General features: G+C 40.0%; 1 protein-coding gene across 9 annotated transcripts in view; it reads left to right on the top strand.

Annotated features, from left to right (window-relative positions):
• The window catches only part of disp1 (dispatched homolog 1 (Drosophila)), a 513,892-nt gene that overhangs the window by 43,274 nt on the left and 444,518 nt on the right, over positions 1 to 26,100 (top strand). For 2 of the 9 annotated variants that reach the window (XM_073056148.1, XM_073056140.1), the window contains exon 1: positions 18,281 to 18,486. The exons of the other annotated variants lie outside the window; for them this stretch is intronic. The gene's annotated coding sequence lies outside the window, so the exon portion shown is untranslated. Of the gene's footprint in view, positions 1 to 18,280; positions 18,487 to 26,100 lie in introns of those variants that run through there. 9 annotated transcript variants of the gene reach the window in all.

Raw genomic sequence — 26,100 nt, 5'->3', positions numbered from 1 at the left:
AACAATCTTTTTATGATATCTTTTGTGCTACACCATCATTCTCAGGAGATGAAGGTTGTTGAGAGGATAGGGAAGTGGGCTAAAAAATGTCAGATAGAATTTAATGCAGACAAGTGTGAAGTGTTGCACTTTGGGAGGAAAGACCAGGGTAGGACTTGAACAGTGAATGATAGGGTACTGAGGAGTTAGAACATGGGGATCTGGGAATACTGATCCATAATTCCTTGAAAGTGGCTCACAAGTAGATTGGTTAAAGAGTGAGCTCTTGACACATTGATCTCCATAAATTAAAATATCAAGTACAGGTTTGGGATGTTACGCTTAAGTTGAATAAGATGTTGGTGAGGCTTAATTTGGAGTATTTTGGCCAGTTGTGGTCATTTACCTAGATGAAAAGTATCAATAAGATTGAAAGGGTGCAGAAAAATTTCCAAGGACGTTGCCAGGTCTGGAGGACCTGAGTTATAGGGAAAGACTGAATAGGTTAGAACTTTATTCCCTAGAACATATAAGATTGGGGGGGGGGGGGTGGTTTTGATAGAGGTATGCTAATCATGAGCGGTATAGAAAGGGTAAATGCAAGCAGGCTTTTTCCACGGAGGTTGGGTGAGACTAGAACTCGAGGTCATGGTGAAAGGTGAAATTTTAAGTGGATGATGAGGAGGAACTTCATTCAGAGGGTGGTGAGAATGTGGAATGAGCTGCCAGAGGAAGCAGTGGAAGTGGGTTCGATTTTAATATTAATGAGAAAATTGGATAGATACTTGGATGGGAGGGGTATGGAGGGTTATGCCTGGATGCAGGTCAATGGGACTAGGCATATAATAGTTTGGCACTGACTAGATTGGCTGAAGGGTCTTTTCCTGTGCTGTAGTACTCTATGACTCTAAGCTCTGATGAGGGTTCCTTTTGAGATAAAGAATCCAGTAAAATTATTCAATTATGAAAGAAGGATGTCTGATGGGCAATGGATGAGGTGATGGCTAAGATACTGGAAAAAAACTGTTTTCAAAGAAGTGAAAACTGCAATATCTTCACTTTGCCATTGAAAATTGTGGAGAGCAGGTTGTATTTCAGTTACGCTGTATCAAGAGGATAGACGTCTTTAAGTTCGGAAACTGAAGTCTGATGGAAAATCATTTGCTTGTCAAGAAAATGAGGAGTAAGAATTGAGTAAGAAAAGTCATTGATCTGGGGAAGGAATATTGGGAGATGACAGAACAGCAATAAAAGTTCATGCTAGATAAAGTCAAATAAACAGCAACAACAGTTTGCATTTATATAGTATTATAAACTTAATTGTCACAGGCTGCTGACTGAATAGTGAAGAATGATCCAACAGAAAACTACAGCTGTATGATGAGTAGCCAATTTTATGCTTCATAGTTTGCAGCCTTCATTTTTGAGCTAATACCTCCATGTTTCTTCTGGCTTACTGCTCAAACTTTTCTATGCAGGTTCAATGAGTTTTCCCTGTTCTTCTGCCTGTGACATTAAGAGCTTACAGTGTGGCACCCACTGCTTCAGTCAGGTAGCCTCCATTTGTAATAATTGTAACAGCTACTGGCCTTGTGGTGTGGTGGTGGAGTTATTTGGCAGGAAAGGTGGAACAGTAGTTAAATTCTAGGATTAATAATCCAAGGGTTTGAGTTCAAGTTTCTCAGCTGTAAAATAAAAGTTCATTTTTTTTTCATCCAAGAAGATTTGAAGGGTGGTGGAAGTGGAGAATGGCCCTAGGTAACACATTACTACTGGGTTGAAATGAGAAAGCCATCTGGTTCATAAAGGACCTTCAAGGAAGGAAAATTTCCACTTTTCCCCTGTAACTTCAGATTAGAATCAGGTTTATTATCACTGGCGTGTGACGTGAAATTTTGTTATCTTAGCAGCAGCAGTTCAATGCAATATATAATCTAGCAGAGAGAAAAAATAATAATGAATAAACAAGTAAATCAATCATAGATTTAAAAAACATGCAAAAACAGAAATGCTGTATATTTAAAAGGAAACGTGATGTAGTGTAAAAGATTCAATGTCTGTTTAGGAATCAGATGGCAGAGGGGAAGAAGCTGTTCCTGAGTCACTGAGTGTGTGCCTTCAGGCTTCTGTATCTCCTACCTGATGGTAACAGTGAGAAAAGGGCAAGCCCTGGGTGCTGGAGGTTCTTAAAAATGGACGCTGCCTTTCTGAGACACCGCTCCCTGAAGATGTCCTGGGTGCTTTATAGGCTAGTTGCCAAGATGGAGATGACTAGATTTACAACCTTCTGCAGCTTCTTTCAGTCCTGTGCAGTAGCCCCTCCATACCAGACAGTGATGCAGCCTGTCAGAATGCTCTCCACGGTACAACTATAGATGTTTTTTGAGTGTATTTGTTGACATGCCAAATCTCTTCAAACTCCTAATGAAGTATAGTCACTGTCTTGTCTTTTTTATAACTACATCAATATGTTAGGACCAGGTTAGATCCTCAGAGATCTTGACACCCAGGAACTTGAAGCTGCTCACTCTCTCCACTTCTGATCCCTCTGTGAGGTTTGTTGTGTTCCTTCGTCTTACCTTCCTGAAGTCCACACTCAGCTCTTTTGCCTTATTGACGTTGAGTGCCAGGTTGTTGCTGCGGCACCATTTGAGATTCTACCAACAATGATTGTATCGTCAACAAATTTATAGATGGTATTTGAGCTATCCCTAGCCACACAGTCATGTGTATCTATAGAGGGTAGAGCAGTGGGCTAAGCACACACCCCTGAGGTGCATCAGTGTTGATAGTCAGCAAGGAGGAGATATTATCACCAATCTGCACAGATTGTGGTCTTCTGGTTAGGAAGTTGAGGATCCAATTGCAGAGGGAGGTACAGAGGCCCAGGTTCTGCAACTTCTCAATCAGGATTGTGGGAATGATGGTATTAAATGCTGAGCTAGTCGATGAACAGCATCCTGACATAGATCCATAGCAATATGGTTGATTGTTAATAACTTTAATTGATTGACCCTGACAGCACAGCACAGTGACTATGGTATGTCACCAGTAACATTTTGTTGAGCTCAGCTTATGATAATTGAAGTTAGCATACACATCTGAGGCCAACTGTGGTCAGGGCAGGGCTTACTCCAATCTCATAGTACTTCAGTGATTCGCAGTTCTGGCATGATCTGCAATATCTCTTGGTCTGTGTCTGTAATGAGGTTTGGCCTCAAAAGGCGAGAAGCCTTTCAGTATCATCTGTTTTGGAGCAGAAGGGTATATAGTTTGCAGATAATAGCTTCATGAGTAGACAGGGTGATGAAGGTGGTGCTTGGCAAGCTGGCCTTTGTCAGTTGGGGATTGTGTTGTAGTTGTATGAGATCTTGGTTGACCTGCATGGAATATTGTGTAGCCCTATTGCCCTGTTATTGGAAAGGTATAATTAAACTGGAAAGAGTGCAGAGATTTGTGATGATGCCGCCAGGACTCGAGGGCCGGTGTTATAGGGAGCTGCTGGTCAGGCTAGGGCTTTCTTCCTTCAAAACATAGCAGATAGAAGGATGACTTTATGGAGTTGCGTAGACTCATGAGGGATTATAGATAGGATAAACACAGTCTTTTTCCCATGGAAGAGAGCATGGTTTAATGTGAGAGGGGAAAGATTTAAAAGGTATCTGAGGGGCAGCTTTACGCTCAGGGTTGTGCATTTATGGAACAAACTGCCAGAGGAAGTGGTTGAGGCAGGTATTATAACATTTAATAGACAATTGAATAAGTTGGTGGATATGGGCCACTCCTCGGAACTTCAAGCTCTCAATCCTCACAATGTCAACACTGTTGACATAAACAGGAGAATGTGCACTGCCCTCACAGACCTCCCCCCCCCCCCCCCGCCCCTACTTTCTGAAGTCAATGACCAGATCTTTGGTTTTGATGACCTTAAAGGAAAGGTTGGTGTTGTGATTCTATGTCACTCTTTATCCTTACTATACTCTGATTCATCATTATTTGGCATATTATGGTTTTTTTTTGGCCCATCTGCAGACTTAGCAAGTTAAAGCCTGACGCACAGAATTATTACTTTCAACAACATCCCAGACTTCTTTACAATCTCTACGAATCGCCCTGGGAATCTGCAGTGTTCACTCTAAACCCTTTGGAATTTCCCATGGCATGAGTTCAGACCTGGACAAGGAGAGATTTTCCTGATTATTATTTACTGCCCTTCCTCGGCTGATGAATAGACCAGCATCCAAGTTGAAGCATTGAGTAGTGTGAATGAGGAACACGAGCGGGCTCAGTAAGATTATTTTTGAGTGATCTTGCCTGAGGAAATATTTACCAATCTGGTTTTGCAGAAGGTAGTGAGAAAATTAACAATAAGCGTGCTTAATTTCACTTCCCCATCTTCTCTTTATGGATATATCTGCCCAAACTGGATGGTAGGAATGAAGGTGGGGGGGGGGGGGGACATTTCTTGTAGAGATACAGTCATATCCACATGCAGAATGATGGTCAGAATGAGTGCGATGATCCTGATGGAGAGTAGGATGTTTGAAGGGAAGGCTCAATGAAATCCGTGTTCTCAGTAATAGTGAGGTTCAGCAAAGGAAAGGATGAAGTGTTCTGTTCAGCCAGACATACTGGGTGGATGATCTCAACTTCCTTTTCAGATCTCAAAGTTGCAGTTTAAAGTAATCATATTATCATAGTACATATATGTCACCATATAGAATACCTGAGATTCATTAAATTGCAGACATTAGTTTGCAAATGACAACAACATGTGTAAATATAAAAAGAAAAAGAATAAATAATAAATAAATAAGCAATAAATATTGAGAACCTGAGATGCGGAGTTCTTGAAAGTGAGTTCCTAGGATGTAAGAACAGTTCAGTGCTGGGGCAAGTGAAGTTAAAGAGGCTGATGGTTAAGAGGTAATAACTGCTCCTGACCCTGTTGGTGTGAGTCCTGAGGCTCCTGTACTTCCTGATGCAGCAACGATAAGAGGGCATGGCCTGGGTGGTGGGGTTCCTTGATGTTGGATGCTGCTTTCCTGTGACTTTTTGCAGCATTTTCCATTCAAAGGCATTGGTGTTTCCATACTCTCCACCACACACCCATAGATGTTTGTCAAAGTTTTAGGTGTCATACCCAATCTTCACAAACTTCTAAGAAAGTAGAAGTGGTGCAGTGCTTCCTTTGTAATTGCATTTGTGTGTTGGGCCCAGGACAGGTCCTCTGAAATGATAACACTGAGGAATTTAAGGATGCTAACCCTCTCTACCTCTGATCTCCTGATGAGGACTGGCTCTTGCAATTTCTGGTTTCCTTCTTCTGAAGTTAATAATCAGCTCCTTGACCTTGCTGACATTGAGTACAAGGTTGTTGTTGACACCACTCAGCCAGACTTTCAATCTGTCTCCTATATGCTGATTTGTCACCACCTTTGATTCAGCTGATGACAGTGGTGTTGTCAGCAAACTTAAATATGGCTTTCGGCTGTCCTTAACCACACAGTGGTAAGTGTAAGACGAGTAGAGTTACTGAGAACATGAGTTGTAGGATCCTTGAAAGTGGCCAAATGGCATTGGTTGTATAAACAGTTTAGAGTTGAGATGACCATAATAGAAACCAAGTTTCATCTAATACGACCTAGTCCATGTAAATTTTGAAACCTGGGATTTTCAGAAAGTCATTGGTAAAGTCCCTTGTGAATTTAAGTAGGTGTTATTGGCGATAATTTTAGTAGCATGGATTGCAAATTAGTTCACTGACAGGAGATAGAATAGGAATAAATGAGTTCTTTTCAGAGTAGTGGGCAGAAATTAGTGGAGAATTGGTGCTGGAGGCTCAGCATTCATATATTTCAATGACGTAGACAACTGAACGGAAGGTAATGTTTTGAAAATTGCTACCAACCCTAAAGTGGGTGAGATTTTGAAGAGGGCACAAGGAGTCTTCAAAGCAACTAAGGTTGAGTGATTGGACATAAACATGGCAAGTGAAGTAGAATGTGGATAAATGCGTTGTGCATATCAGTTGAAAAAACAAGGGCAGCATTATATTTAAATATTAGGTGGGAAGCATTGATGTACAGGTAGACTTGTTTGTGCTTGCACATAATTCTGTGAAAACAAACGTGCAGGTTCAGGAAGTAGTTAAGCTGACAAATGGTATACTGGCCTTCATAACAAGGGAACTTGAGCACAAGGCTAATGATGTCTTGCTACATTTAAATAGGCCTATTGAGAGACGACACTTGGGAGTGTTGGTTTCCTTGCCTTTTGTAATACAGTTGGCCCTCCTTATCCGCAGGGGACTTGTTCCGGGACCCCCTCGCAGATAACAAAATACGTAGATGCTCAAGTCCCTTATATAAAATGGCATAGTATTTGCATATAACCTACGCACATCCTCCTGTATACTTTAAATCATCTCTAAATTACTTATACCTAATACAATGTAAATGCTATGTAAATAGTTGTTATACTGTATTGTTTAGGGAATAATGACAAGAAAAAAAAGTCTGTACATGTTCAGTACAGATGCAACCATTGTAGCTCTTTTGGGAACGCTGGTGCTGCCTCGGAATCAGCCAATCCTGATTCTCCCATGATCCTTAAGTTCCTGAGGCTGTAACACTTTACGTAGCGAGCCAGCCATCCCTTACTAGCCTTTAACTCCTTCCTCTCGCTCACAACACAAGTAGCGAACGAACAAGACGTGAGGCGAACAATGCTCAATTTCCGGGTTTTCCCAATCTGCGGTTGGTTGAATCCACGCATGCAGAACTCACGGATAAGGAGGGACGACTGTATAGACTTACCGTAGATCGAGAGCAATAAAAGTTGACTTGATTAATTTTTGGGATGGCAGAGTACCCTATGAGGAGAGATTGTCAACTAGGTTTAGATTCACTGGAGTTAGAAACATAGAAAACCTGCAGCACAATACAGGCCCTTCGGCCCATAATGCTGTGTCGAACATGTACGTACTTTAGAAATTACATAGGGTTACCCATAGCCCTCTATTTTTCTAAGCTCCACATACCTATCCAAGAGTTTCTTAAAATAACCTATCGTAGCTGCCTCCACCGCTGTCTCAGGCAGCCCATTCCATGCAATCACCACTCTTCGCGTTTTCTTTTTGTAATTTATTTTTTTATTGAAGTTCATCATCAAACAAACATTTCCGTGAGATGTATTTCAGACATTGTACATATATATCATATATATCATAAATCTTCACAAAGTATTTATCTGAGGTATATACTTATAGAAAAGAGTGAAAAGAAAAAACAAGCAAAAGGAAAGAACTATGTACAAGTAGAGAGTGATCTTTTTTTTAACAACAGATTAATTGATTTGTGAGAATAAAATCAGGCCTATGAGGCATTGTGTAGTTAAACCATTTTTCCCAGTATGAATCAAATTGTTCCAGCTTATGATAAACAGATGCTGTTATCTTCTCCATTTTGTAAATGTCCATTGTAATTTCCATCCATGTATTTAAAGTTGGGCTCTCCTGTGATAACCATTTCCTAGAGTCTTTTTACCAGCCACCAACAGTATATTCATTAAATATTTATCTCTTTTCAACCATTCTTGAGGTACATATCCAAAATATATGGTCTTACTCTCCAAGGGTATTTCACATTTAAAGATGTCTTGTAGGGCATTGTGTATCCCCCTCCAATAGTTTTTAATAACAGCGCAGTCCCAAAAAATATGATAATGATTTGCATTTTGATTTCCACAATTTCTCCAGCAAACAGGGAGGTTACTATCATAATGGGATTTCTGAGAGGGTGTAATAAAATATCTTATCAAGTTTTTCCATCCAAACTCCCTCCATTTCTGTGAACTGGTACACTTCCATTGATACCTCCATATTGTTATCCATTCTTCCTCAGATATAATTATCCCTCCTTCCTTCTGCCATTTTGTTTTAATGTATGAAGTCGAATGTTTTTTAAGATTTGACAACCCCTTATACATGCTTGAAATGATTCTACTACCATTATCTGAATTATATGCTTTTCTAAAGAGCTCTATCAAGCATGTACTTGCCTTGGTTACATTTTTAAGCATCTTATTAACATATTGTCACACCTGTAAATAACAATAAAAATCTTGTTTTTCTAATGTGTTTCTCTTTAAGCATTTCAAAACAGAACAGTGTTCCTTCTTTCAGTATGTTGCAAAGAACTGTTATTCCTTTAGCTGTCCAGTCCTTAAATCTAGCATCCAATTTATTTGGTGTAAAATCCAAGTCATATGCACATCATTTAAGAATTGCAATATCTTCCTTTAGATTATATTCTTCTATAGTAGTTTTCTATATTTTAAGAGTCAATTTCACCCATGGGTTATCAATAGTATTTATGTACCTTTGCAGGTTGTTATCAGCCAAAATTGCTTGTATGGGGATGGGAAGTACCCACTCCTCAATGTTTTTCCATTGAGCGTCATATGATGGGTTGCACCAACATATCACAGTTCTCAACTGTGCTGCAAAATAATAATCTCTAAGAGAAGGTAGGCCCCATCCCCCCTCTACCTTTGCTAATTGCAATGTTTTGAGACAAACTCTAGGCCTTTTACCCTGCCAAATATACCTTGATAGCATCTTGTTCCATTCATTGAATTGATTTTGATTAATCTCTATTGGTAGGGTCTGAAAGATATATAATAGTCTGGGCAGTAGATTCATTTTAATAGACTCAATCCTTGAACTGAGACTGAAAAAAGGAATCGGGTTCCATCTTGCCACATCTTCCTTAATTTTTTTAATATAAAGACTGATAATTACATTCTGATAATTTTGCCAAATCTTTTGGCATAATGATGCCCAAATATTTGAAAGACTCTGTGTGCCATGCCCAGGGGTATCGACTTTCGATTTCTCTTGGTGGGCTATAGTATTATGAAAGTAATTTGGTTTTATCTATGTTGATCTTGTATCCTGATAATTGACTATATTGTTCAAAGGATTGCATCAATTTAGGTAACCAAATCTATGTAAAACTCTGTAAAGAAAATTCCAATTAACCGAATCAAATGCTTTTTTAGCATCCACGCTTATCACTATTGCTTCGATTTTATTTTTTTGTATATGATCCATAATGTGAAGTGTCCTTCGTATATTGTCTTGTGTCTGGCGTTGTCGTATAAAACCTGTCTGATCATTACGTATCAGTATGGGTAGAAACTTCTCTAATCATTTGGCCATGATGGAGGTAAATAACCTATAATCTACATTAAGAACGGATATTGGTTTAAATGACCCGCATTCCATTTTATCCTTGCCTTCTTTTGGTATAGCTGAGATTATCGCTTCCTTCCAACTGGGTGGCATTTGTGCCTTTTTTAGAGCCCAGCTCAGTGTAGGGAGTAAAACAGGAAAAAAAACCTCATTTTAAAATTCTTTTGGGTCAATTTGGGTTATGCTTCCCCCTGGAACTTTGGAATATAGAGTTTTGTAAAACACTTCAAAGGTTCTTAAATTTCACTTAGCTTATTTTTTTTATCATTTTCGTTCTTGGGTCCCTAATTCTGTGAATTGTATTTTCTATCTTTTTTTTTTCTGTTTCCACGCCAGTATTTTGATAGATTTCGATCCACTTTCATAATGTCTCTATTTTAGAAACATTGGGTTTTTCCTGATTTCTTGTGTAGCCAAACTATTTATTTCATTCCTAATTCTTTTAATTTCCCCTAATGTATCCTGTGCCAAATTCAATTTGTGTTTTTTTCTAGTTCCTTCAGCCTATTTTGTAATTCCTCTTATGTTTTATTCCTTATTTTTTTCTTATATGAAGGTATCGCTATAATTTTCCCTCTTAAGACCGCCTTCAGAGTATCCCATAAAATGGGAGGTGAAACCTCTCCATTATCATTAAATTCTAAGTAGAGACCAATTTCTTTTTTAATTTGTTCCTTAAAGTACGGATCATTGAATAGACTTGAATTTAGTTTCCAAATAGTATTCTTTGGTTGTAGGTCAAAATCAACAGATAAATATATAGGTGCATGGTCACTTACATCTATTGTCCCAATTCCACAGGTGTTTATTTTGTCTTTGTCTTTTCCAAATGTTTTGAAATAGTCTATTCTTGTATATACAGAATGGGGAGCAGAATAATGAGTGTAATCCCTTCTGTCAGGGAAAAGGTCTCTCCATATATCAATTAAACCAACATCCTCAAAAAGTGTATTAACTTTCTTATGTAAAGATTTTGTTTCATAGGTTTTTCTATTGGAAGAGTCTAAATTTGGTTGTAATTGTAAATTTAAGTCTCCCTCACATATCAGGAGACCTTCTGTTTCCGTTACCATAATATCAGTAATTTTCTGAAAGAAACCAATATCACTTCCCGGGAGTGAGTATATATTCAATAGAGTAACTGAATTTTCGTCTATATTCTCCCTTACCAGAATATATCTGCCCTCTTTATCTCCCAGTTCAAATACTTTTTCAAAATTTAGCTTACTTGAGATAAGAATAGCAACTCCTCTCCTATGTCCTGATTTATATGAGGAGAAAAACAGATTAGTGAAGCCCATTCTCTTTAGTTTTTCATGCTCATTATCACTTATATGAGTTTCCTGTAAATATACTACATGGGCCTGTTCTTTTTTCATTTTGGAGAAAATTCTCTTATGTTTGATTGGATTTAATAGCCCATTGACATTAAAAGAAATTAATTTTACCTTGTCCTTAGCCATCTGTATTTAACTGTCAGTGTATCATTGAAATTAGAATAAAACTTAATCGATCTACTCCCTGAACAAATAAGAATGAAGAAACGCAAATAATAACAAAAATGGCAATGAACGTGTGATTTCAAGGCTGAGGTCTCTAGTAGATGACCCTGCGTTGAGCTAGAGGAAATGTCTAGCTGTGGGGGATAACCCCTCCTACTTGTGAGTTGAGGGCCCCCATTGCAGTATTCATAAAAGTCAGTGAACAAATCCATTACACAGAAAAGATTTCCCTGTGTACTCCTCACTCACTCACTCACTCACTCACTCACTCACTCACTCACTCACTCACTCACTCACTCACTCACTCACTCACACACACACACACACACACACACACACACACACACACACACACACACACACACACACACACACACACACACACACACATATTCTCATCTTGGTGGGGAAAAAGGAGTAAGTGAGTGAATAAAGAATAGCAACTAAGTAATATAAAATCCACATTATAATAAGTATTTCTCGGGATAGGTATATCACCGTCTACTTTTGCTTCCGTTTAGCTTCTCAATATTTTTAAAGTTAGCCAAACCTTATGGCTCTTCTGAAGGGGGTGAGGACTGTCTTTGGGAAACTCCCGGTCTCTTCCTGATATATTTCTCTCGGCCTCCTCCCGTCTCCTGCCTTATCGATTCTCACACTATTTTCCAAGTGGAGCGGGATAATTCCTCAACCAGGTTTTCTCTTGTTTTGGTCACGCTGACGGGCAACCATCTTCATGTCTGTAGTCGCCTCTTCGACTGTCTGGTACAACTGCGTTCCCTTGTCATAAAACACTCGAAGTTTAGCAGGGTACGGAGTTTGAAATCTAATCTTTTTTTGCTTTAGTACTCGCTTTACTTCAGAGTATTCTTTGCGTTTCTGCAGGACCGTGGTGGGGGGAGTAATCTTGGTCGAAATATATTAATTTATCATCTAAAAACACTCTCTTCTTACCCCAGGCCCTTCGTAGAATCTCTGCCTTGGTGCTGTACTGAAGGAATTTAATTATTATTGAGCGTGGCTTATCTTGGGTAGACTTCGGGACTAACACGCGGTGGGCTGTTTCGACTTCCAGCTCCATAGCCGTGGGAAGATCCAGCACGTCCTGCAGTAACTTTCCGATAAACTCCGTCATAGATGAGCCCTCCGCTCCTTCGGGAACGTAGTAGATTCTGATATTTTTCTACCATGATCTTCTCTCCAGGTCAAGCAGTTTACCTTCTTGGTGATTTAATATTTTTATTGTCTTACTCAGTATCTGTTCCACATTTTGAACGTGATTTCCATCTTCTCAATTCGAGTCTCTGCCACCGCTATTTTTTGATTGACCCTGGCGAGCTCTGACTTAATATCACGGAGCTGCTGCTTTATTGCTTTCTGAAACTCCCTTATCTCTTTCAGAATTTCAATCATATTCGCAGCTTCGCCTGAACGAGGCCCAGCGTCCGCCTCGCTAGCACGCGGTCGGGTAGGAGAGCCGCTCGTTGCACTCCTCTCAGCTGCAGGCTCTGCTTTTTTAAATTTCCATTCCTTTTCCCCATTCTTGCCCCTCTTTTCAGTTCAAATATTTTTTGAAAATTACTATATGTGATGGGTTAATGGGGCTTAATACGCGTTTTTCCGGAGGAGCTAGTGACTTAAGCTGCCATTCTTGACGATGACGTCACCGGAAAACCCACCCTACGCGTTTTCAAAAAAAAAAACTTACCCCGACATCTCCTCTGTACCTACTTCCAAGCTCCTTAAAACTGCCTTCTTGTGTTAGCCATTTCAGCCCTGGGGAAAAAGCCTCTGACTATCCACAAAATCAATGTCACTCATCATCTTATACACCTCTGTCAGCTCACCTCTCATCCTCCGTTGCTCCAAGGAGAAAAGGCCGAGTTCACTCAACCTATTCTCATGAGGCAAGCTCTCCAATCCCACGCAACATCCTTGTAAATCTCCTTTGCACCCTTTCTATGGTTTCCACATCCTTCTTGTAGTGAGGTGACCAGAACAGTGCACAGTATTCCAAGTGGGGTCTGACCAGGGTCCTATTTTGCTGTAACATTACCTTTCGGCTCTTGAACTCTAGAACTCAATCCCACCTATGCCGTCTTAATCTCAGAGTCAAACTGCGCAGTGGCTTTGAGAGTCTTATGGACTCAGACACCAAGATCCCTCTGATCCTGCACGCTGCCAAGAGTCTTATCATTAATACTATATTCTGTCATCATATTTGACCTACCAAAACCAACCACCTCACACTTATTTGGGTTGAACTCCCATCTGCCACTTATCAGCCCAGTTTTGCATCCTATTGATGTCCCACTGTAATCTCTGACAGCCCTTCACACTATCCACAACACCCCTGACCTTTGTGTCATCTGCAAATTTACTAACCTACCCCCCCCCCACTTCGTCATCCAGGCCATCTATAAAAATCACGAAGAGTTGGGGTCCCAGAATAGAACCCCAAGGCACAGCACCGGTGACCAAACTCCATGCAGAATATGCCCTGTCTACAACCACTCTTTGCCTTCTGTAGGCAAGCCAGTTCTGGATCCACAAGGCAAAGTCCCCTTGGAAGTTTTCTGAAGACTCTGCCATAGTTGGATGCATCAGCAAGGGAGATGAGGCTGAGTACAGGGCTACGGTGGGAAACTTTGTCACCTGGTGCGAGCAGAATCATCTGCAGCTTAATGTGAAAAAGACTAAGGAGCTGGTGGTGGACCTGAGGAGGGCTAAGGCACCGGTGACTTCTGTTCCCATCCAAGGGGTCAGTGTGGACATAGTGGAGGATTACAAATACCTGGGGATACGAATTGACAATAAACTGGACTGGTCAAAAAACACTGAGGCTGTCTACAAGAAGGGTCAGAGCCGTCTCTATTTCCTGAGGAGACTGAGGTTCTTTAACATCTGCTGGATGATGCTGAGGATGTTCTATGAGGCTGTGGTGGCCAGTGCTATCATGTTTGCTGTTGTGTACTGGGGCAGCAGGCTGAGGGTAGCAGACACCAACAGAATCAACAAACTCATTTGTAAGGCCAGTGATGTTGTGGGGGTGGAACTGGACTCTCTGACGGCGGTGTCTGAAAAGAGGATGCTGTCCAAATTGCATGCCATCTTGGACAATGTCTCCCATCCACTCCATAATGTACTGGTTAGGCACAGGAGTACGTACATTCAGCCAGAGACTCATTCCACTGAGATGTAACACTGAGCGTCATAGGAAGTCATTCCTACCTGTGGCCATCAAACTTTACAACTCCTCCCTCGGAGTGTCGAACTCCTTGAGCCAATAGGCTGATCCTGGACTTATTTCCACTTGGCATGATTAACTTATTATTATTTAATTATTTATGGTTTTATATTTCTTCACTATTCTTAGTTGGTGCGGCTGCAACAAAACCCAATTTCCCTCGGGATCAATGAAGTATGTCTGTCTGTCTGGATCCCATGCCTCCTTACTTTCTCAATAACTCTTGCATGGGGTATCTTATCAAATGCCTTGCTGAACTCCATATACACTACATCTACTGCTCTACCTTCATCAATGTGTTTAGTCGCTTCCTCAAAAAATTCAATTCAATGACTATTCCTAATCATATTATGCCTCTCCAAATGTTCATAAATCCTGCCTCACAGGATCTTCTTCATCAGCTTACCAACCACTGAAGTAAGACTCACTGGTCTATAATTTCCTGGGCTATCTCTACTCCCTTTCTTGAATAAGGGAACAATATCTGCAACCCTCCAATCCTCTGGAACCTCTCTTGTCCCCATTGATGATGCATAGATCATTGCCAAAGGCTCAGCAATTTCCTCCTTTGCCTCCCACAGTAGCCTGGGGTATATCTCGCCTGATCCCGGTGACTTATCCAATTTGATGCCTCCCAAAAGGTCTAGCAAATCCTCTTTCTTAATGTCTATATGCTCAAGCTTTTCAGTTCACTGTAAGTCATCCCACCAGTCTCCAAGGTCCTTTTCCATGGTGAATACTGAAGCAAAGTATACCTCCACTGCCTCCTCCGGTACTATACACACTTTTCCACTGTCACGTTTGATTGGTCCTATTCTCTCACGTGTTATCCTCTTGCTCTTCACATATTTGTGGAATGCCTTGGGGTTTTCCTTAATCCCGTCTGCCAAGGCCTTCACATGGCCCCTTCTGGCTCTCCTAATTTCATTCTTAAGCTCCTTCCTGCTAGCCTTATAATCTTCCAGATCTCTATCATTACCTAGTGTTTTGAACCTTTCATAAGCTCTTCTTTTCTTCTTGACTAGGTTTACAACAGCCTTTGGACACCACGGTTCCTGTACCCTATCACCCTATCCCTGTCTCATTGGAACATACCTATGCAGAACTTCATGCCAATATCCCCTGAACATTTGCCACATTTCTTCTGTACGTTTCTCTAAGAACATCTGTTTCCAATTTATGCTTCCAAGTTCCTGCTGATAGGCTCATATTTCCCTTTTCTCCAATTAAACATTTTCCTAACTTATCTTTCCTATCCCTCTCCAAAGCTATGGTAAAGGAGTTAGAATTGTGATCACTATCTCGAAAATGCTCTCCCATTGAGAGATCTGACACCTGACCAGGTTCATTTCCCAATACCAGATCAAGTACAGCCTCTCCTTTTGTAGGCTCATCTACATATTGTGCCCTGAAACTTTACTGAACACAACTAACAAACTCCACCCCATCTAAACCCTTTGCTCTAGGGAGATGCCAATCAATATTTGGGAAATTAAAATCTCCCATTATGACAACAATGTTATATTACACCATCCAGAATCTGTCTCCATATCTGCTCCTCGATATCCCTTTTACTATTGGGTGGTCTATAAAAAACACCCAGTAGAGTTATTGACCCCTTCCTGTTTCTAACTTCCACCCACAGAAACTCAGTAGACAATCCTTCCATGACTTCTTCCTTTTCTGCAGCCGTGACACTATCTCTGATCAACAGTGCCACGTCCCCACCTCTTTTGCCTCCCTCCCTGTCCTTTTTGAAACATCTAAAGCCTGCCACTCTTGAGTAGCCATTCCTGCCCCTGAGCCATCTAAGTCTCTGTAATGGCCACAACGTCATAGCTCCAAGTATTGATCCACGCTCTAAGCTCATCCACTTTGTTCACGATACTCCTTGCATTAAAATAGATACATCTCAAACCATCAGTCTGCATGCATCCCGTCTCTATCATCTGCTTATCCTCCCTCTCACACTGCCTACAAGGTTTCTCTATTTGTGACCCAACCACCCCTTCCTCTGTCTCTTTAGTTCAGTCCCCACCCCCCAACAATTCTAGAGTTTAGAAGAATGAGAAGAGATTTAATTGAAATGTACAAAATTCTGACAAGACATGGGAGGCATATTCTGCTGGCTGGCTTTCTAGGTTGAGGAGTCAAGACAAGAGTCTTCAGATAGAGATACAGAGGAGAATCTGAGTTCTGTAGGGCAGCAAACCTATGGAATTTGCCACCAAAGTGTTTTAAAAGCAGGGTTGCAGAATTTATTAAAGAAGGAAATAGGTATTTAGAGGTACAGCACAGTAATAGGCCCCCCAGCCCAACGAGCTCATGCTACCCAATTACACCCATGTGACTAATTAACCTAATGACCTGTAAGTCTTTGGAATATGGGAGGAAACTAGAGTACTTGGAAGAAACCCATGAGGTCATGGATAGAACGTACAAACTCCTAACAGACAGCAGTGGAACTGATCCTGGATTGCTGGCTCTGTAATAGTGTTATGCTAACTGCTACCCTACTGTGTCCATCAATAGAGGGAGGCATAGAAGAAATACTGAGATAGAAGATCAGCCATAATCGTATTGAGCAGAGCATGCTTGAAGGGTAGATTGTAGTTTCTATTTGAACAGAAATGGCTACGAGCTTTGGTAATGACAAAGACAGTTAGACCAAGTAGTATTCTGATTTTTAGTGCACTTCAGAACTTGCCTGTCTCTAGTCCTGCTCCAGTGTAGTTACAACACTGACATCCACTCAGCACTATAGCAAATTTGCTAGCTGTGTTCCTGTGCTCAAAGGGGAGAACAATCAAGCTGTTGATGACCATGCTATCATGTGATATTTACTCACAATATCTAATTTTACTGAAGTTTAATGTGGGTTTTGTTAGAGACCATTTGGCTTTAAATTTCATTACGTCCCTGGTCCAAATGGGTGCAAGAGCCAAAATGTTAAATTCTAGGATGAAGTGAGTGATGACCCCAGCATCTAACCAAGTGTAGTACTAAGTAGTACTGGTGATACAGGCTGTTGGGAGATGGGAGAATACTTCATTGTGTTAAGTAATTTGCACAAAAATGGTTCTGTTTGTTGGTCAGTCATCCCAACCTTGGATGTAACTTTAGGAGTTCCTTGGAGCAGTGCATCTTCAGCTGTCTGCATCTGCTTCATCATTGGCCTTACATCCATCACTGGGTCAGATTTAGGAACTGTTGCCAATAATTATATAATTTTCAGATCCATTTGCACGTCCTCAGAAAATTGTCCTTTATGTGCAATAATAAGACCAGCTATCAATAAATAAAAGTAACACTTGTGCCAATGAAAGTGTTTTGAAATATGAGGTGAGAATAGAGGTGGATTTTGAAGAAGAGGTCCATCAGCTGCTTCATCTCAGTATATAAGGGAAGATCCAGATCCTGGTTAACATACCACTGCCTGGATTGTGTGGGACAACCAGACTTGAGAACACCTGCTTCCCCACTGCTGTCAGACTTCTGAGCTAATCACCTCTTCTCCACGCTCTCCCCTTTTCCTGGTGATGATGATATGCTCTCAGTCTCTTAATTCTGCCTCTCGCAGTCATTCCATTATTGTCAAGTTACCATCCCTTTTTGCTTTCCTTCAGATTGCACTACAGTCTTCAAACCATTCTGTTGTTTAGTGCTCATTGCTGTATTTAGAACAATACAGCACAGAAACAAGTGCTTTGGCCCATGATGTTTGTGATTTATTGATAATTTATTGTCATATTTATTACTCTGTAAGCTTCATGTGAGTAAGGAATTTCATTGTATCCTGGTGTATGTGACAATAAACTATGATCTAGATCTGGGTGAATTGTGGAAAGTATAGCCAGGCGGAGACCAAGGGCAAAGCTTTTACTGGTAGACTAGATATCCATCAAAGCCTGGTTCACTAATGAAAGAACATGGTGAGTGGAACAACTGAGTGATCCAAAGGAGCAGCAATGTGCAATTGACCAGGTTCAGGAGACTGGCTGGATTAGTCAAGGGATAAACACGGCACAGCTAATGTTTGTTATCTGAAAATGAACTTTTTCATTTTGAAATCATCTGTAAACTGGTTATCAGCTTAATTTAATATTTGAGACACAAAACCAATGCCAGATGCAGAAAATAAAACTGATGAACTGCACAAAGTATAGGTAAAATATCCTGAACACAAGAAGTATGAAAGAGAAGCAATAGTGCCCTAAAAAGGAGAAAATTATTGTAGTGTAAAGGATGTGGGGTTTCTGTTGACATTTTTTTAATGGACATCTTTTTCTCTTTCAGTCTTAACATACTTAAAACATTTGGGCCAAGTTCACAACCTGGAAGCAATTGTTAATGGTGTCAAAAGTGAATTAGATTGGCAGTTGAAAGAACAGTTTGAAGAGCCATGGAGAAAACAGAGGAATTAATCTGTCAGACTTTCTGTGCTTCAACAGTTTTATGAATTCTGACTTCTGGAAGTCTTTCTGCCATATATAGTGTATAATGTAAGTACGACTATACACTTGGTTCTTGCTTGGATGAAAGAAACTTGATGAGCTTGGCACCATCCAGGATAATGCAGCCTGTGAAATTGAACCTTTTATCGTTCAAGTAAGTTACCCCCAATTTGCACATCATTGCGGGCAGTCTACAACCCAATGGCATGTGTCAAATCCTCTAATTTCAGGTAATCTGTTCTCCATCTGTGTCTTTCTCTCTCTTGATCAGTCCAGGTCCTTTCACACACAACCTTCCAAATTTCTAGCCCCTAGCTTCCTCTCTCCTGGTTTCTTTCCTCTCTGTCACCTATTCCATTAGTCAAGGAACTCCCTTGTCTGTTTCCACTCTTCTTCTCATCAGATTCTGTCAACCATAGTATTTACTTGTTTCTGCCTACCATTTCCCAGCCTTTGTCACTATCTCAATTCTTCCCTTTCCACTTGACCCATCTGACAATCAACCTCTCCTCTCTCCCCTGGATTCATCTTTTTTTAAATTTTTTTAAATTAGTTTTTCAAAACATTTTACAAAATTAAAAACCCCAAATCCCAATGAGGAGCATTAATACAGTGCAAGATTAAGCATACAATAACAATATGCTACAAAGGAAGAGAATTTAACAAAAAAGCACCTAAATTACAGACAAGTGAGCTTAGTGTCCTCCCCAACCCCCACAACACAAGAAAAAAACAACAACAACTCCAGACCAACCACCACACAGTATAAAGAGTATAAGTCTGGACAGTCAAACTCCCAGATTGTGAATACACTTAGCAACAGAGGATAATAATGCCTACTACCAGAAAAAAAAGGGAGCTGAAAGCAAGGGACCGAAAAGAAGAAAAAAAAGAAAAAAAAACCCTAGTCAAGAGGAAGGTTATGAAAGTACTCGATAAAAGGTCCCCAGACCTTATGGAACTTTAGATCCGAATTAAGAACTGAATAATGAATTTTTTCGAGGTCCAAGCAGGCCATAATGTCGGTAAGCCATTGTGCATGAGTGGGTGGGGCAACATCTCTCCATCTAAGGAGGATCAAGCGTCTCGCCAGGAGAGAGGCAAAGGATAGTATTCGGCATTTGGTCGGACCCAGACATAAATCTGTCTCGCCCCAAAAACCGAACAGAGCAATTAAGGGGTTAGGTTCTAGGTGCTGATTCAGAATACCCGATAATGTAGTGAAGACATCTTTCCAGAATTTCTCCAAGCTAGGACAGAACCAGTACATGTGGATGAGAGAGGCCACGCCCCTCTTGCATTTATCACAGAGCGGACTAATGTTAGGGTAGAATCGAGATAGTTTAGATTTAGACATATGGGCTCTATGAACAATCTTAAACTGTAAGAGACAATGGCGAGCACAAAGGGAGGTTGAGTTAACCGATTTGAGAACTGAGTCCCAGCTCTCCTCGGATAAGGAGATATTTAAATCCTGCTCCCAGGCCATTTTAATTTTATCCGCAGGGGCCCGTCGTAAGGCTGCTAGTTTATCTTGGATAATTGAAATTAAACCTTTACCTAGTGGATTAATGGAAAGAAATAGGTCCATAGCATTTTTCGCAGGCATTTCAGGAAAGTTAGGAATTAAAGGAGCAGTAAAGTGTCGGATTTGGAGATATCTGAAAAAGTGAGCGTTAGGCAGGTTGAACTTAACGGAGAGCTGCTGAAAAGAAGCGAAGCGGTTATCAATGAAGAGATCTTCAAAATGTCTAATGCCCTTCCTGTACCAAACATGGAATGCTGAATCGTGCGTAGTAGGTAAAAAAAGGTGATTATGTGCGACAGGGCTAGAAACGGAAAACCCCTGGAAACCATAGCATTTCCTGAACTGAGCCCATATACGCAAAGTGTGTCTAACCAGAGGATTAGCTATTGATCTGGGCAGACTGCTAGGGAATGCAGAGTCAAGAAGTGCAGATATAGATAATTCTTTAGTGGAGCTCAACTCCATTGCCACCCAGTTAGGGCACTCGGGTTGACCGTGGAAGAAAGACCAGAAAGCAGCACAACGTATATTAGCTGCCCAGTAATATAAGCGAAAGTTAGGTAAAGCCATGCCACCCTCTTTTTTAGATTTTTGGAGGTGGATTTTATTAATTCTAGAGCGCTTATTCTGCCACAGATATGACAAAATAATAGAGTCTAAGGAATCAAAAAAAGATTTAGGAATAAAAATTGGGATAGATTGAAATAAGTATAAAAATTTGGGGAGAACATACATTTTAACAACATTAATACGACCTACCAAGGACATAGATAGAGGTGACCATTGTACCAGATTCTGTTTTATAGCATATGAAAGATTGACAAAGTTTTCACGAAAGAGATCTTTAAACTTCCTTGTGACTGTAATTCCAAGATAAGTAAATTGATTATGGACTACCGGTACTTTAAGAAGAGGGACGCCTCACGTCTTAATAAGCTGGTAAGGAAGGCGGGCTCTGTCGTGGGCAAAGTACTGGAGAGTTTAACATTGGTAGCTGAGCGAAGGGCGCTGAGTAGGCTACGGTCAATTATGGATAACTCTGAACATCCTCTACATAGCACCATCCAGAGACAGAGAAGCAGTTTCAGCGACAGGTTACTATCGATACAATGCTCCTCAGACAGGATGAAGAGGTCAATACTCCCCAATGCCATTAGGCTTTACAATTCTACCGCCAGGACTTAAGAACTTTTTAAAAGCTATTATTAATGCTTTTTGAGATAGTGATTTAGATGCATATCATATTTTTTACTGAGTTAAGTATTGTATGTAATTAGTTTTGCTACAACAAATGTATGGGACATTGGAAAAAAAGTTGAATTTCCCCATGGGGATGAATAAACTATCTATCTATCTATCTATCTATCTATCTTTAAAATGGAGATCACGAAATATTAGTTCTTGTGCTTCTTTATTGGGAAAAGTTCTCTCTTATGTAAGTTGAGTTTATAGCCAGAGATCTGGCTAAACTGGTCAAGAAGTGAAAACATTAGAGGTAAGGATGTAGACGGATTTGAGAGAAAGAGTAATAAGTCAGGATTCATCTATTTTTTAGCTTTGCCCCGCTTCCCTTTTCCTCTTTGTTCTAGCTATTGTCCTACCACTTCAACCCAGATGAAGAACCTCGACCTGAAGTATTAACTCTGTTTTACTCCACAGATGCTGCCTGACTCTGAGTTTCCCCAGCTTTTCCTTTTTTGCTCCATTCCAGCACCTGCATTCTCCTGCGTTCACGCATCAGTCTGACTTGAAATTTTATTTGCATTTTCTTATCAACATCGAGTCCAAATACTGCTCAGTAGCTCTATGGCTGTAGTGGCTCAGAAGTACTGTACCTTAAGCAGTTTGAAGTGGTTGACAAGTCCTGGTGTTGACTATATATTCCTTCAATAAGTAGGTAAATAGATAAAACAATAACTTTAGGTGACTCATCCTAATATCTCCACGTGAGGAGCCTTGGAACTCTCGTTAAAGACTGCTTTAATAGAAATTGTCTTTCCTGATTTGGGATCGCTGTTGTCCACTGTATCTGCTTGCATACTGCTGTCTTGACATTAACATTTGCATTACATTTTCTCTGAAGTGGGAGGAAAAGAGGAAATTACAAACTATCAAATGTAGTCATAACAATAATTATAATATGACACTTGACAATTTGAATGGAACTACTTATAAAGACTGTGATTTGCTAATGTTGTTCTAAACTGTGTGCTTATCATTACCAGTGGAGGCCAACAGTTCACCCTGGTTTTGCATGGCTGCTTTTTTATCTTTCTGCAATTGATATATCTTTTAAGAAAGATCAAGGGCTTCCACCTATGTAATTAGTACACTGACGTAGTCAGCTTATGTGTTGTATTATTTAGTATTTAAAGCATAATTTAAAACAACATTCCTAGTTTTAAACAATTATGTTGGCAATCTTTTCTGGTAGTGTGCAGTGTTTCTATTTGTTTTTTTCCACCTTTGCCACCCCACCTACTACCTTGCAGTGAGAAACTGTGGGTTCCTTGCTTTTTAGCTTTGAGAGGTTTTATTGTGTGGGAAGTGGTGTGTTAGGGTAAGGCTTCTGATGTCAAAAGAAATTGTACTTGATCGTCAAGATGAGCAGATAGAGATAACAAATAATTAACTAAAGACGGAGAAAATTGTCCTCAGTCAATTTAGTGAATTCAACAGAGATCTAATAAGAGTTTTTTTTTCTAACCTGCTCAACAATCTGCCCATTAAATTAAGTAACGTCTGGATTGGGAAAGTAAAAGTGCAAAGAGAGGGAAAGCAAGCAGAAGCACTATGGAGATAACTTTGTATTATCTGATGTTGTTTTGTGGATAATAATCTCAAGTTCAGTTGGTCTTCAAGTTTTGCTGCTTGTAATATTTTTACTGCCTCCATCCCCTCGCCACCCATCATTTGCCTTCCTGGACCAACATCTATAGATGCCTGAAACCTGAAATAAAAAATGTTGGATTAAGCAGGATCTATGGACAGAACAATAGAGTAATTATTTCAGATTTTATTTCCTTGGCAGACATGTTCAGCATTTTCTGATTATTGCCTTCTGAAAAATGCTGTTGGAGATGAAGGATTCGGCATGGTAGAGACTGGAGCAGCTTGAATTGCCCTTAGAATCTGGTTTATTATCACCAAGCTGTATGACATGATATCTGTTGTTTTGCTGCCGCAGTACAGTGCAAAAACAAAAATCACTATAAATTATACAAAAAATGAAGTGTGAAACAAATGGTGTTCATGGACAGTTCAGAAATCTGATGGCAGAGTGGGAAAGCTGTTCCTAAATCCATCTTGGAAAATCCTTGGGAGAGCAGAGGTTTTGAGGGGATCTGATAAAGGTATTTATGATCGTGAATGGTGAAAAGCGAAGTTGTTCTTATTGGTAGATCAATCAAGAACTAGGGTACAGAGTATATCTATTGGCAAAACAGCTAAAGTGACGCAGGCAAAAAATCGTTTCTCTACATACATCTAGTGCCTAGATCTGAATGCAGTGGAGGAAGACTCAACATGTAAAAGAGCTGGATAAGAAACTGAAAAGAAAGGCTTTTCAGGACTTTGGGGAGTGGGTGGGGGGGAAAGAGACTGGCGTAGAGCCAGTCTGAACTTGATGGCCTCCTTCCAAGCTGTAATTCAGGACCTCTGTGGCTTCCAGTTACTCAGTGTTTATCTAGTACTTTTTTAAATCCTTTGGGTTTAAAGTGGATGACTTCATTTTCTTCTTTTGAAAGTAATTTGCCACAGCTTTATTTATTTATTCTCTTTGCTATTTAATTTATTCATCAGCATTGTTCATTGTGCCATCTATTTTTCAGTTATTGCTAAATTTAGATATCTGGTTTTCTACTCAATATTTTTCAGTCATAAGGTGTGAGGCTCCACTAGTAATATGTCAGTTTGACAACCTGCCCTTCATTCCTGTCTCCTGTCATTTAGCCATTTCCTGGGCCAGTATTATTTAACCTATCAATTTCTAAGGAGAAATCTATGCAAGCTCCATCCAAAGATATTTCTTTGTATACTAACTATCTCCAAAAGAATATGGTCAGGTTTGTTGGGCATAACTTGCTCCTTACAAATCATGTGACCTCACTGTTCAGCTCAAAGAAATTCAAGACATTCAGTACTCTGTATTCTGGAATCTGGAACAATTTAGCCATTAAACAAATTTCCATCTCTCATGCTTTCTTCATCCATGCTCAGCATCTGCATTCTCATGTACTGTGGGGTTGCTTTGAACTTGCAATGGCCACAGTCCATGGACTTATTGGAATAAATTGAAGCTAAGTTTAATTTGTGTTAGTATCTTAAAGCCAGAAAAAAAATAGGCAATTTCTTTTTCGCATGGAGGGATTGAATTTAAATCCAGTTTCTGAGAGCAAAGCATCTAATACATATCACTACCTACTGCTTCTCTTGCCTCCTTTGTCAGTTCATCGAAATCATGGCAGACCCGTGGAGTTTGTGTCTGCACTGCAAAATTAAAATTTTGGCACATGCTCACAAACTGGGGAAATACAAAATTTGTTTGAAAGCTTGATGCTAATGTTAGTCATAAATATTAGAAATAGATTTTCTTGCATCTATATCATCCCTTGCCTCTCTGCAGGCAAATATTCAATAAAAGCAAGCTGGTAAATTATGCATTTTGCACCATTCCCTTCATAGTTTATCAAATTTATTCAGACAGTTAATAAACTGTGTAGATCAGGGAAGCCCTTGGTTAATCATACAACATGGAAACATGCCCTTTGGTCCATTGAATCAATGCTGAGTATCAACTGTTTGTTTACACTAAACCTATTTTGTTCCTCCAACATTCTCATCAACTCTTCCCCCCCCCCCCCCCCCCAGATTCTATCCCTCACCTACACACTTGGGGTAGTTTACAGGAGCCAATTAATCTATCAAGTACTTGGGTTATAGGAAAAAAATGAAGCACCTGAAAGAAACACACAAATAATAGGGAGAAAATTCATCTGTACAAATAGCACCAAAGGTCAGGCAGTAGCTATACCACTGTGCTTATTCCAAATTTGTGCTGGCTTGTTTGATATAAAGACATTCATGGGTATACTACTTAGTTGACGTTGGTATATGAATTGGCTTCAGAATTAGCTTGGGAAATAGTTGGAACACATGATTAACCTGATCAAGGTATACAAGATCATGAGGGGCATAGAATGAAAGCACTAGTCTTTTACCCAGGGAGAGCATGCTAAAAACAAGAGAGAATAGGTTTAAAATCAGATAGGAAAGATTTAAAAAGGAAGCTTCTTCATACCGAGGGGGTTGGGGGGGTATGTATTTGGAATGAGTCGCCAAAAGTGGTGGTTGAGGCAGGTGCAAGAGCTGCATTTGAAATTTGTCTAGGTAAGTACATGGATAGGAGAGGTTCAAAGGGCCATGGGCCAGATGTGGGCAGATGTGACTAGCTCACTGGGCAATGTAGTTGGCATGGACCATTTGGGCTGAAGGGCCTGTTTTCATAGTGAATAGCTATAAATCAAAAAAATCTGTAGGTGCTGGAAAGCTGAAATAAAAACAGAAAACTTTGGAAGAACTTGGAAGGTCAAAGAGAAACAGTTAACATTTCTGTTCTACTGAAGGGTCTTCAACTTGGAATGTTCTCTTTCCATGGATGTTCCCCTACTTGCTGAGTATTTCCAGAATTTTCTGTTTTGACTTGTGGGAAATAATTGGATTGTGTTTTGCTCTGTGGCACAGTCTACTAAAAACATTTTCTGAGGGTTGAAGATGTGTACATTTGAGCTTGACTAGTAGTTATCAAATCTCCATAATAAAGTTGATACTGTAATTTTCCTTGGTATCTGAGTAATGATAATTTCAGTAAGGTACTAGAGGGTATCTGATGAATAAAGGAAATAATGGGATAAATGGCTTAAGATCTTTTAAAATTAGATATTGTGCCTAGTTAAAAGAATATACTAATGGTCTTTGGACAAGAATGGCATACAAGGCAAAAAATGAAAATAAAGAGTGCTGTTGATCATCAGAATTAAGTGCAATTCCTCCAGTGCTGTATTCTCACAAGGTACTGAAGAAATGGGTCCTGGGGTACATTGCCAATAATTGATTTGATGCTGACGTCAATCCTG

This window comes from Hemitrygon akajei, chromosome 9 (assembly GCF_048418815.1).
Source record: "Hemitrygon akajei chromosome 9, sHemAka1.3, whole genome shotgun sequence".
Taxonomy (NCBI): Eukaryota; Metazoa; Chordata; class Chondrichthyes; order Myliobatiformes; family Dasyatidae; genus Hemitrygon; species Hemitrygon akajei.
This window is presented reverse-complemented; position numbering and strand designations above follow the sequence as displayed.